The sequence below is a fragment of the Diorhabda sublineata genome, chromosome 7, assembly GCF_026230105.1.
Source record: "Diorhabda sublineata isolate icDioSubl1.1 chromosome 7, icDioSubl1.1, whole genome shotgun sequence".
NCBI lineage: Eukaryota > Metazoa > Arthropoda > Insecta > Coleoptera > Chrysomelidae > Diorhabda > Diorhabda sublineata.
The window spans coordinates 29,217,483-29,228,437 of NC_079480.1; positions in this window are offsets into that span (position 1 = coordinate 29,217,483).

A 10,955-nucleotide genomic window follows, 5' to 3' on the forward strand; every position below is an offset into this window, starting at 1 on the left:
ACCGTGGAACTAAAACTTACGAATAGGGTACACTAGGTTGCAATGCAAAATTTAATTCATCAAATTTGACAATACTGGTAACGAATTTGGGATCTGATGCATTACTTTTATAAACAAAACTGTTCCTGCTCAAAAGTTGCGATAAGTTTGCAAAAGACTAGCTGTTATCAATAGTCAATGAAAATTATCAAGCTCAAGCAGCCTCAAAAAATGTGTGCATTTCGGTACCATAATTTTTTTATCTCCGGTATGCTCAAATCCATCTTTGAATTCAATTTTGTTGCTGTAAAATACTTATAAGGAATATTTTCACGATACTCTTTTTCAATACAACATTTTGTCGAATGCCTACTGTGCTGGCTTGCCCGCTTTTGTTCGACGATCATCCAGCACCATTTTCTGGATTGTCGTTATCGTTTATGAAGTCTTTTCTTTATTTTGTAGACACCACTGCCATTCTAGCCTTGGTAGGTCGTAAGGCCTCGTTTAAAATTTCAATTTTTTTGGTTGAAAACAAAGGGGAACTCAGTTCAGTTTTCGTATTGTTTGAACTAATGACCTTCTAATAAAAGTATTATATCACATAACGATAACCAAATTTCTTCAAGTGAATAAACTCTCTGAAAATGTCTAGTATTGTTGATTGTCAAAAATGTGGTGTTTTAAAATTTGAAACCTTAGAGAATAAAAGAAGAATGGACGTGTACTAACTATTAACTTCTTTTACCAAGTGACTCCATTCATCTACTACCAGTGGTGGAACACTGTGAGAAAATGAATGGATTTTAAAAAATATAAGTGAATAAATTGCTATAAAAAGTATCACACAAATTATTTTCTACTAGTGTTTCAGTACATCTAATATTATTATGAGTATATTTTGTTAGGAAAAACTTTAACTGAATAGAAAACAACGAAATAGAAAATACAAGTTTATTAACATTATTGAAATAAAAACTGATTGCTCCTTGAACAAAATCAATTTGATGTATTAGTGACTAGTAGATGATTGGTGATGGTGTCATTCTGATATATGTCTTTTTTAATGATTTCAATACAGAATATTAAATTTTGTTATATTGTATTTTTAAGAACAAAAAGTATACATATATCAAATTGAATATGCCTAACCATATATAAATATAAAATTGTTCAACTCTAGAAAATACTTCTAAAAAACAATCACCTTAACTGGATACAAATAACTTGGAAAATCCACCTATATTGTTAGAGCTTCACTATTTATCAATATAACTATGGAATTGACAACAAATTTTTAATTAAAATGCCTTAGCACTATTTTTCCCAGACCGGTCAAATGACTGTTTTCAAATATCAATTGAAATTTCCTACATTGAACGTAAGTGATTCGCCGTTAAAATTTACGATTCCTCCTCATATATATGTATGATACATTTTTTAATATTACTTATTTTTTAATTGTTTATTTTCCGATAAATAGTTATTTTCGGAAAGTGCGGAGTGATACTTTCCCGCACGCGACTGCAGTTGTCCCGAACGACGCGGAGCGGAGTTCGGGCAAGCGGTCAAGTGCGGGAAAGACACTTTACGCATGAGTTAGGAACATTATTTTTTCTACGACCGTATATACAAAAGAGTATACCAACCCATTTTTCTAAAATTATTTTATTCCAACAAACATAATATACAAAATTTATACAAAACTACAAAAATATAACTAAAAACTAATTATTATAAATATTAATATTGAAAACACAATTTGTCGTATTCTGTAGACTAGTAAGAATTGCCGGTCCAATGGAGTTATTTGGTTTCAACTGGAAGATAGATGACGTTGGTGAGGATGGCATCGGTTGCAGGTCGCATAAAGATGACGATGACGGTGACGGCAACGGTTTTAAGTCATTTGTAGTACAGAGAATTTTATTTGATATTTTTTTCTTCTGATTCTCGGTGTCCTCCAAATAGCCCTCAGCGACAGTAGTAGACTTCCAGCCACCCAGGCGCTTTAGGTTGGTTATTTCTTCGCCGGAGTCTGCTAGGAACGTTGTCGAAGAACGTCTGAAACTGTCCTGTATGACGTTCCGGATTAGGTAGGCGTAAATATGCGGCAATCACTGCTGGCATCTTACCAAAAGTGTTTACGCCAACACATTGAACCGAGCATTTTCCATTCTTATAATGAATAAAAAATCGGTGGTGTAGAATGGTAGGTGGTCGTAAATCTGCGTACTTTCAAATAGGTTCCATCATTTATTTCTTCAGATAAAACAAATGATCTTGACGAGAGATTTTTGGAATCAGAAATTTTCACAACAATTAATTAGGTTGCCTTTATCTTGAATGTTGTCGACAGTGATATTTACAAGCTCGGATCTGCGGAGAGCGCCAGCCAGTGCAAAAATGGTACTCACTTTAATCATCTGGAGCTAACATAACCCTGGATATATCTTCTTGGGTGAAAACTTGTGCTTTCTGTGCTGGAAAACCAATATTTTTTTTGTTTAAGGAACGACGTTAGCTTATGGAAGTTTCCTATATCCAAATTTTGTTTTATTTTTACTAAACTTTTTACCATCGAATAGCGGGACCATAATGCATTAGATTTGAAAACCTTACTTAGGTCTGAAAAATACGCCAGAAATACCTTTTCCTTATAAGTTTTGGCCCCTTTCTCCTTATACCATGTAACAAAATGGTCGTATTCCTTCTCATACTTTAGTCTGGATTTGGCAGGTAACAGCACGGAATTAGCTTCATTTGCAGCCTTCAAAATGGCTTCGGGAAGTTCTTCGTCGGATGAATCCATTAATATTATTGTATCGGATTCGGTTTAATGTGGTTTAATTTAGAAGAAGATTGTTCTTATTCGGTCACTTCCAAGACGTTTTGAACAACTTTGACGTTTTAGTAACAATTACACGCTTGGGTTGTCATAGCAACTGATATCATAACTGGTTTGATAGTTGTTTCTCCTTTTAAGAATGTCACTTTCCCGCACTAGTGCGGGAAAGTGACACTTTCAAAACTAAAATGCGTGCGGGAAAGTCGGTTAAAACGCACGGTCGTAGAAAAAATCTGTAATCTGTCTTGTCTACCACGTCCGGTAAAACGATTTATACATTTTTTTAATAGTTAGCACGTCATTTTCTGTGATAATTGGTAAAATACAATCGAATCAAAAGAAAGTGCACAGAGTAAAAGGCCTTTAGTTGTGATATAAGTTATATGCATTTTTTGCAATTCTATATGCACGCGGCGCATATGAGGCTAAGAATATAAATATAGCACTTCTATGGAATAATAAGTGTGACTTGACTTTTTTCTCAAATGATGACTCTACAGAGATTTATTCGATTTAACGACAGAAATCAATGAAGTCAACGATTACAACAATTGTTTCCAACGAAAGCAAGGTTTAAATTCACTCAATACGTGCCCAATAAATCGGACAAATTTAGTATAAAATTTTGGTTAGTATCCGATATACGGTAACAAATATATAATAAACGGCTTTCCATATTTGGGAAAAGATGAAAGTAAAGAACCCTCCGCTCCTCTTGGAAAATTTGTCACTATAAAATTAGTAGAACCGTATGTAGAATGTAGAAGATATATAACCACGGACAACTTTTTTACACGCTTACCTTTAGCAACCTTTTAGCAAAGAAACTACGATTGTTCAGACAATTTGTTCTAAAACTGGTAAAACTAAAAATCAACTAAACTCTATCGCCCATCCAATTATATGTTGATAATTTTAAAAGCCGATTCCAGAAATAAAATTATAATTCTCAGTTCAATGTACTACTCCGTACAAGTTGAAGAAAATGACACCCTAACACCAGAGACAATTAAATTGTATTATAGCACCAAATTAGGCGTAGATGTGACCCACCAAATGGCCAAAAATTATTCGGTAAAATCTAAATCTCGGATGCATTCAATATTGAAAATATAAGCTGTGAAAGACCGGTCATTTGACCAGCAGCGAATAGGTATACGTGTCGGTAGGAATAGTGTTAACCTTAATCTGTCTCCAATCATCGATCTCATCTCAGATATAGAAAATAAAATCATTCAAGTTATATCATCCGCGCAAGAGAAAATTTCTAAAATATTGTCAACAGAAATAACACTTGTATAAGCTATGTCCATGGTATTTACACTATATAAGAGTGTATGAAAATTATGAATGAGAATCTTAGAATATAGTCAATTAAATTTTTAGTCTATAATTCAATATTTTCAGGAATAATAAAAATATGTATGTATAACGAGTAAATATTTCGTTTATTTTATAATGGAGATAATTTAATACTAATATTTTTTCACCCGTGAATCGATAATGCTTGTATTTTTTTATCATTTTTGTTTTGCAACCATAAACAACACTCTGCACTATTGTATACAAACCCAACAAGTCCAAAATGAATTAATAATCACGAAAATAAACTATATATATAAATATAAAAATATGGGCTCCTAAAAACTGGCGACCGTTTAAATTTGGTAACAAATATTCAGCAAGCACAAAATCCATTCTTACATGTCCTTATCGTTTTAAGTATGGAACGCCTCAATTATCTTGGAAACGGCTTGGACGATTTGTATAAAATTTTTGTGTACAAGTGTCTTGTGATACGGCCGTTATTATGATAGTATCTACATTGTTGTCATATCTTTCCTTTTTCCGGAAAAATAATGAACTTGTTGCTTTGGCGCTAATATTAATTTATCGAAACTTCCTTACCTTCGCATGTACTTAGAGCTTCTGTTCAAACATGTATTGAAAAATGCATTGAATCCCCAATAAAAAACATTAGATTTTACGAATTTCGGATACAAATTAGAGAATGGGAGTTTGCCACCTTTATTTATAAACAAAAGCCCATTTCCAATTGATCTTAAAAAACCTTATACTTGTAAAACCAAAGAGTGTTCCTGTAAAATAAATAAAATCAGTTGCATACTGCTATCTGATTATGATTCAGAAGATAGTATGAATATAATATATAAAAGTAATATTGATAATAAACAAATACTTATTTTTAAATCTTGTTTTACATAATTTCATACTACTACATCTATAACCTTCGTTTAAAGAAGCTATTTTTCTTTTAATAACTAAAAAGTAATATAAACTGCTTAGATATCTTTTGTAAAATTAATTCCAGAAAAAAATTTGTTAAAAACAATGTAATTGTTAATAACATTGTTCTTTTCAATAATCTTGATAAAGTTAATACTTTTCAAGATAAATGATAAATAATGATTCAGGACACAGAAAAGCCGATGCAGCATATGAGTCAGAGAGAGGGAGACGGCGATACTTAAAGTTAAGCGACGCATACTTGTTAGCGCGCGAAATTACCAAAATTTTTTTCTCAAATCTCTATTAAGAATATTATTAACCATTGCAAAAAAAATTAGAAAGGATCGCATAAAAAATTGAGGGGGAATAGTTTTAGAAACTCATGCGCCGATTCCTCCTGGACTAAAAGTACCATTGATTCAAATCACCCAGTATTGTACGACACAAATCGTTTAATATTAAAAAATATAAAGCATTATTAAAACTATACTCTATGTATAACAGCCGTACGGGAAAAAATTTAAAAATAGAAAGAATACTCGTAAATTCTGAAGTAATCTAAAATGTTTTTCCACCTTGTGTTATTTCTGTTTAGTAAAATAAAACAGGCCGCAACTCCGGCGGATATAATTCGTATTCCGCCGAGGGAAAGGAGTTTTGTCTAGCCAACGGAGAATTGGTCCCAGTCTCGGTTTCGTTCTTGAAGTTTGATCCTGTCTCTGGGGCCATCTTGGTCGCGAGGGTCAAAGACGAACTGTAATGAGTTTTCGATTCCTTTGGGATATACCCGTGTCCATATTGTAACTTCTGGCTTTTTTTTTCTTTCCTTTGGTATCCGTTCTTGCGTTTTAACAGTAATTGTATTTTCTACTCGGATGAAAAATAAGTCCAATTTTCAATTACAATTCAATTTCAATCTGTTTATTATTAACAATTCACTTATTCACATCATATGTGTTGACAAGAATGTATAATTTGAACGATTATTTTATCTCACGACCAGCTAAGCACACAAAGTTTTATACCGTCGATTTGAATAAATTTCGCGACTTCGAAAGCTCATTTATTCTAGTTTCAATTAGCAATATCAATTATTCTATGCAGTGAATTTGCGTTTTACAGTCTTCATCAGTATCTGATTCAGATGAATTACTATGTCCAATTAAAATTAATAGGAACTCCACAGTTTGGTCAATTACATCAATCGAAATCTTCTGTTGAAACACAGTTTACAACATTTTTTCAAATGTCGCTTGTCATTACATCAAATTACAAAGTATGACTATAAGTAACAGCGTCTCTTTCCACTCAAGCACTTATGAGCTCGATATAGTTCAAGTTCCCAATATTATGGAAGTGATATGTATGTGATCGTTACACAACATTCTGTTTTTATTCAAACATTTTCTCAGTTATGTACCGTTTGTAATTTGTTTTCTATTCTTATGTTGTTAACACTCCCTTAAAATTGTCGAAAATAACATCATTCGAAGACAACAACTTCCATCGATTTCGAAACATTGCAAAAATCATCACCGTCTACAAAACCAAAGGTGATGAATAACCGATGGAACCAGTAACCTAGTGCAATATTCTTATACGAGGTCTGGCTATTAAATAACGAGACTAGTAACGAAAATATACTCCCCTCCCCTCGCCACACATCTTTCCATACGTTTTTTCCGTTGATCGAAGCAGTATTCTTTGGTGAGTGCCTTTAAGAGCTCTGCCGTTTTTTGCTTTACCGATTCCATCGACTCAAATCGGATCCTTTCCAAAGCAGATCTTTTTTTAACTTTTCTAACCTTTCAAGGGAATCTGAGTAGATCCGTTGACCCAAGAGCTTTTGGTCATGTGTAATTCCTCGCGTAAAATTTTTCTAACCGTTTCTTTATCAGCGTTTACAGCCTCGACAATCATCCGGATGCTCATTCGACAACCTGCACTCACAATTTCGTTGCTTTTGGTCACTCTAATTAGTTAGTAGTTAAAGTTATCTCTATCAAGTGAAACATACGATGTGTCATCAAAGAGTGTGGTCAATTATTAGGCAAAAAAATATTTCAAAATTCGTTTTAATCACCTCAGAAATACTACCTTTGATTAGCAATATACTTATTTCAACATTAAATCTATAACACGTAGAAATTCTGGAAAGATTCTTTTGGTATAAATTCCATCCAATGTGTAGTAACCTTCGATATGTTAAAATGGTGTTTTGTTGAAAAAATGGCTCATTTTTGGGACGAATGATAAGCTCCCAAATATGATTTCTTCAAAAAGGTGTGTTTCAGTGATGAGGCCACGTTCCATGTGTCTGATACAATAAACCGCCACAATGTATGAATTTGGGGTTCTGAAACTCCACACGCAGTACTCGAGCTTCAGCGAGACAGCCCAAAGGTTAGCACAACAAAACCATTGGTCCTTTCTTCTTCATAGAGACCACAGTTACTGGTTGCGCGTACCTGTATATGCTTCAAAACTTTGCTCTTCCTCAGTTGGAAGAATTACAGCCGATTGCTTACTTCCAACAGGATGGTGCACCACCACAATGGTTGACAGCAGTTCGGGAACACCTCAACGAAACTTTTCCCAATCGATGGATTGGACGGGATGGCCCAATTCCATGGCCACCAAGGTCTCCGGACATAACACCCCTCGACTTCTTCTTGTGGAGCTATTTAAAGGACATTGTTTACCTGACACTGGTTAATGACATTGAGAACTTAAAACGCCGCATTACACAGTTTTACTAAGTTAGGTATCTTGCAACAAGTTAAACGTACGGTGAAGTACACAGGGCTCGAATGCACATCTATTATTTGTAATGGTAGAACTTCTTCAACATCGTCCACAATCAAATGTATTAAATCATCTCTATGACATACGCCAAAGTTCCTAGCACTGAAACTGAAACCTTTGCCAGTAGATATTGTTCATCTGAAGCTTCGTATAAAAATGAGGTTACTCTGCCATTAGTACCCTAGACTTTGTCTTGAACTAACGCTTCAAAAAGTAATCATGCTAAACAGCTCTTTAGCATTTAGAACCAACCCCATAATGTGGAAAATTTCGTATTATTGGCTTTTTCGACAAAATAATCTGGAAGAATATTACCACTTACAATTTTAAATTTTTTGATACCTGGATTTTGCTAGTATCAAATCTGGATTTTATTCTGAGTACATTTTTCAAACTAAAAGAAAATGAAACAATGCCGATAATGAATATATCCTTACTATGGAAATGTTAATCATGTTTGGTACCATTACGATGTATTATAATTAATTTAACTCTTATTCTTTTTGCGTTGTTCTCAGATACGTTTAATAAAAAATATTGTTCATTATACTTACAGAAAAATCCTCATTTCCAGACTCCTAATGAAATATATTATTTTCGTCTCTAGAGATGAGTTCATTTATTCCCTAATTTGCAATTTTGTTGCCATATTAAATCATTTGATATGATGTATTTGATTTTACTTCTTAAATTCATCAATTTTTATGTATATTTATGTATCTTAATGTATATAAATCGATGTTAATGTACCCAAATAAAGAGAACGAAGATATTTTAATATGAATTTTATTCCTCACAAATAACTAAATAATTCAAAATGTATAAATATGCCTTTGAGCAGGACAAAACAACAAAAGGATGCATTGCTTGTATGATAGTTTTGTGTTAGAAACTTCTGTAATATTTGCTGAATAAAGAAAGACGCTGGCGCACCGGAACTCGGACGGAGACTAACCCTCTCAAGCTCCTTTTGCTTTTTCTCTTCCAACAATTCCCTGGAGTTTCGAATGTCTCTGTATCCACGGTCACTAATGTCCTATAAAGTTGGTATTTGCCAAATTTAGAACTGGAAAAATACTTAAAACACTTATATATAGAGTGGAATAGATAGATAGAACATTTTGTTGAAAAGTAACGATAAGACCAAAGCAAGAAGAAGCACGAGCGAAAATCTTTAGACACTTTTGGATGTCCTCTGAAGTACCTTTATATTACCTCAAGAACTACACTATAAAAGATTTGGATTGGATTGAAGGATTCTTTGCTTTTCACATCATAAATTTATAATCTAAGTACAGAATAGGGAAGTAGGAAATAATATCTCACGTTCGATTTAGAGGTAGCTTTTGACTGATCTGAATTGAGCTGCTCACATATATGTAGGATTTGGTTGCCAAAGCACTAGGTCTTTTCAGAATAACCTTCATGAATTTTTGACTCTTCATTTCAATGACTAACCAATTGCAACCACTTAAAAGGAAAAACTCTTCTCTTCAGCACTCAATGCATAAACTTCTTGCAATACCAAATATGGACAAAGAAACTCTATAACGTTCTGTGTAATGTTTTACAACTTATACATGGTGCTTAAATAAACGTTTTGTTTTAGAACAAAAATAGAACAAAGAGAATGTGTTTTTGTCCTGAGAGCATCATGGTTTTTTTATATTAATTCTCAACAGTCTATAGATTAGAAGACATTAAACCTAATTTTGTCGAATATATAATGATGACAACTTTAAGACGTTAATGACACGTTTTAGGCAGGAATTACTTAAATCGTGAGAACATCGAAAACTTATTTGTCTAAAATCTGCTGGGAAGACAATCAGAATAATTTACGTTAATTGGAAAGAGCTAATAAATTTATGAAAATGTATTTGCTAGTGTCTTAAGTTATAAAAACATAAATAATTGAAGATCATCGAAAAATAATTAGTCATTGAACAGTTAGCTCATTCATTTTTCATATCGTTAAAAATAATAAATTTATTATTCTGCATAGAATATCTGAGGATTTCATTTGTTACTATACATTCAAAAATTATCATTGAAAATCAAGACTTTTGTAGTGGATCGGCAACATGTTTGTTGACTGTATGCATCCAGACTGAACTTCAAATAACAGAAGTTTCTAGCATTTGTTATGCCAGCGGACCAAACAGAAAGTCGCTGATTTATATGTGTGTCGGATATGTGTGTAGTATCCCGATAAAACTTTCCAAGTTCAATTTAGAAACTTGCTTGTGTATGTTTTTAAATGAATTCGATTATTTCCAGCATTCCTTTTATAGGGGCCATTTTTAAGAAAAGATTTTAGCACATATTTGTTTTATAATCTTGATAAAAGGAAGAGATACAAATGTTTCTTTCAAGTTTAAGCTATATATTAGAGTTACTGAATATTTCTTTTAGGTGAATATAAAAATAAGAAATTCTTATGAATCTCTCATAAATCCTAATTGGCAAATTCATAACCCAAATCGAATAGACGTTAGTGAGTTTTACGAGTTCCAGGACTTGGCTATGGGATTAGTATCCTTAACGAAATAAGAATATGAGAATTAACTCTATTTGAAACAACAGTAGGTCCTAAAATTGTTGCTAATAATCCAAAGTTTATTTTGGTATCTACGAAAAGAGATCTATGAAAATGTACAGGTTTATTAGTCACAGTGAAGTTGTTGAAAATACAATATTGAATTTGTGTCGAATATCTTGAAACTATGCAGTTGCCGAACAAGTGATTGTCGTGATCGCAAACTAGTTTTGTCGTAGAGAGAACAAGATATTGGATTCTCTAAAAGTACTTGAAACATACCTACCTAAGATTCGTAAAATTTGAACAAGATCTTTTCATTAAAAAAAATGGAGGTTACTGATGGGTACTGCACCGTTCAAAATATATTTCCAACATAATAATCCTTTCATTAATTTTCAAAATAATATACTTTAACAAATTTCTCTTTCTCTACCGTGAACTACAATGTGAGAAACTATGCATTTACCAGGAGCTTTGGCAATATAAAACATTTCGAGGGGCCTAGAAAAACCCACAACCGCTGAAGATAAC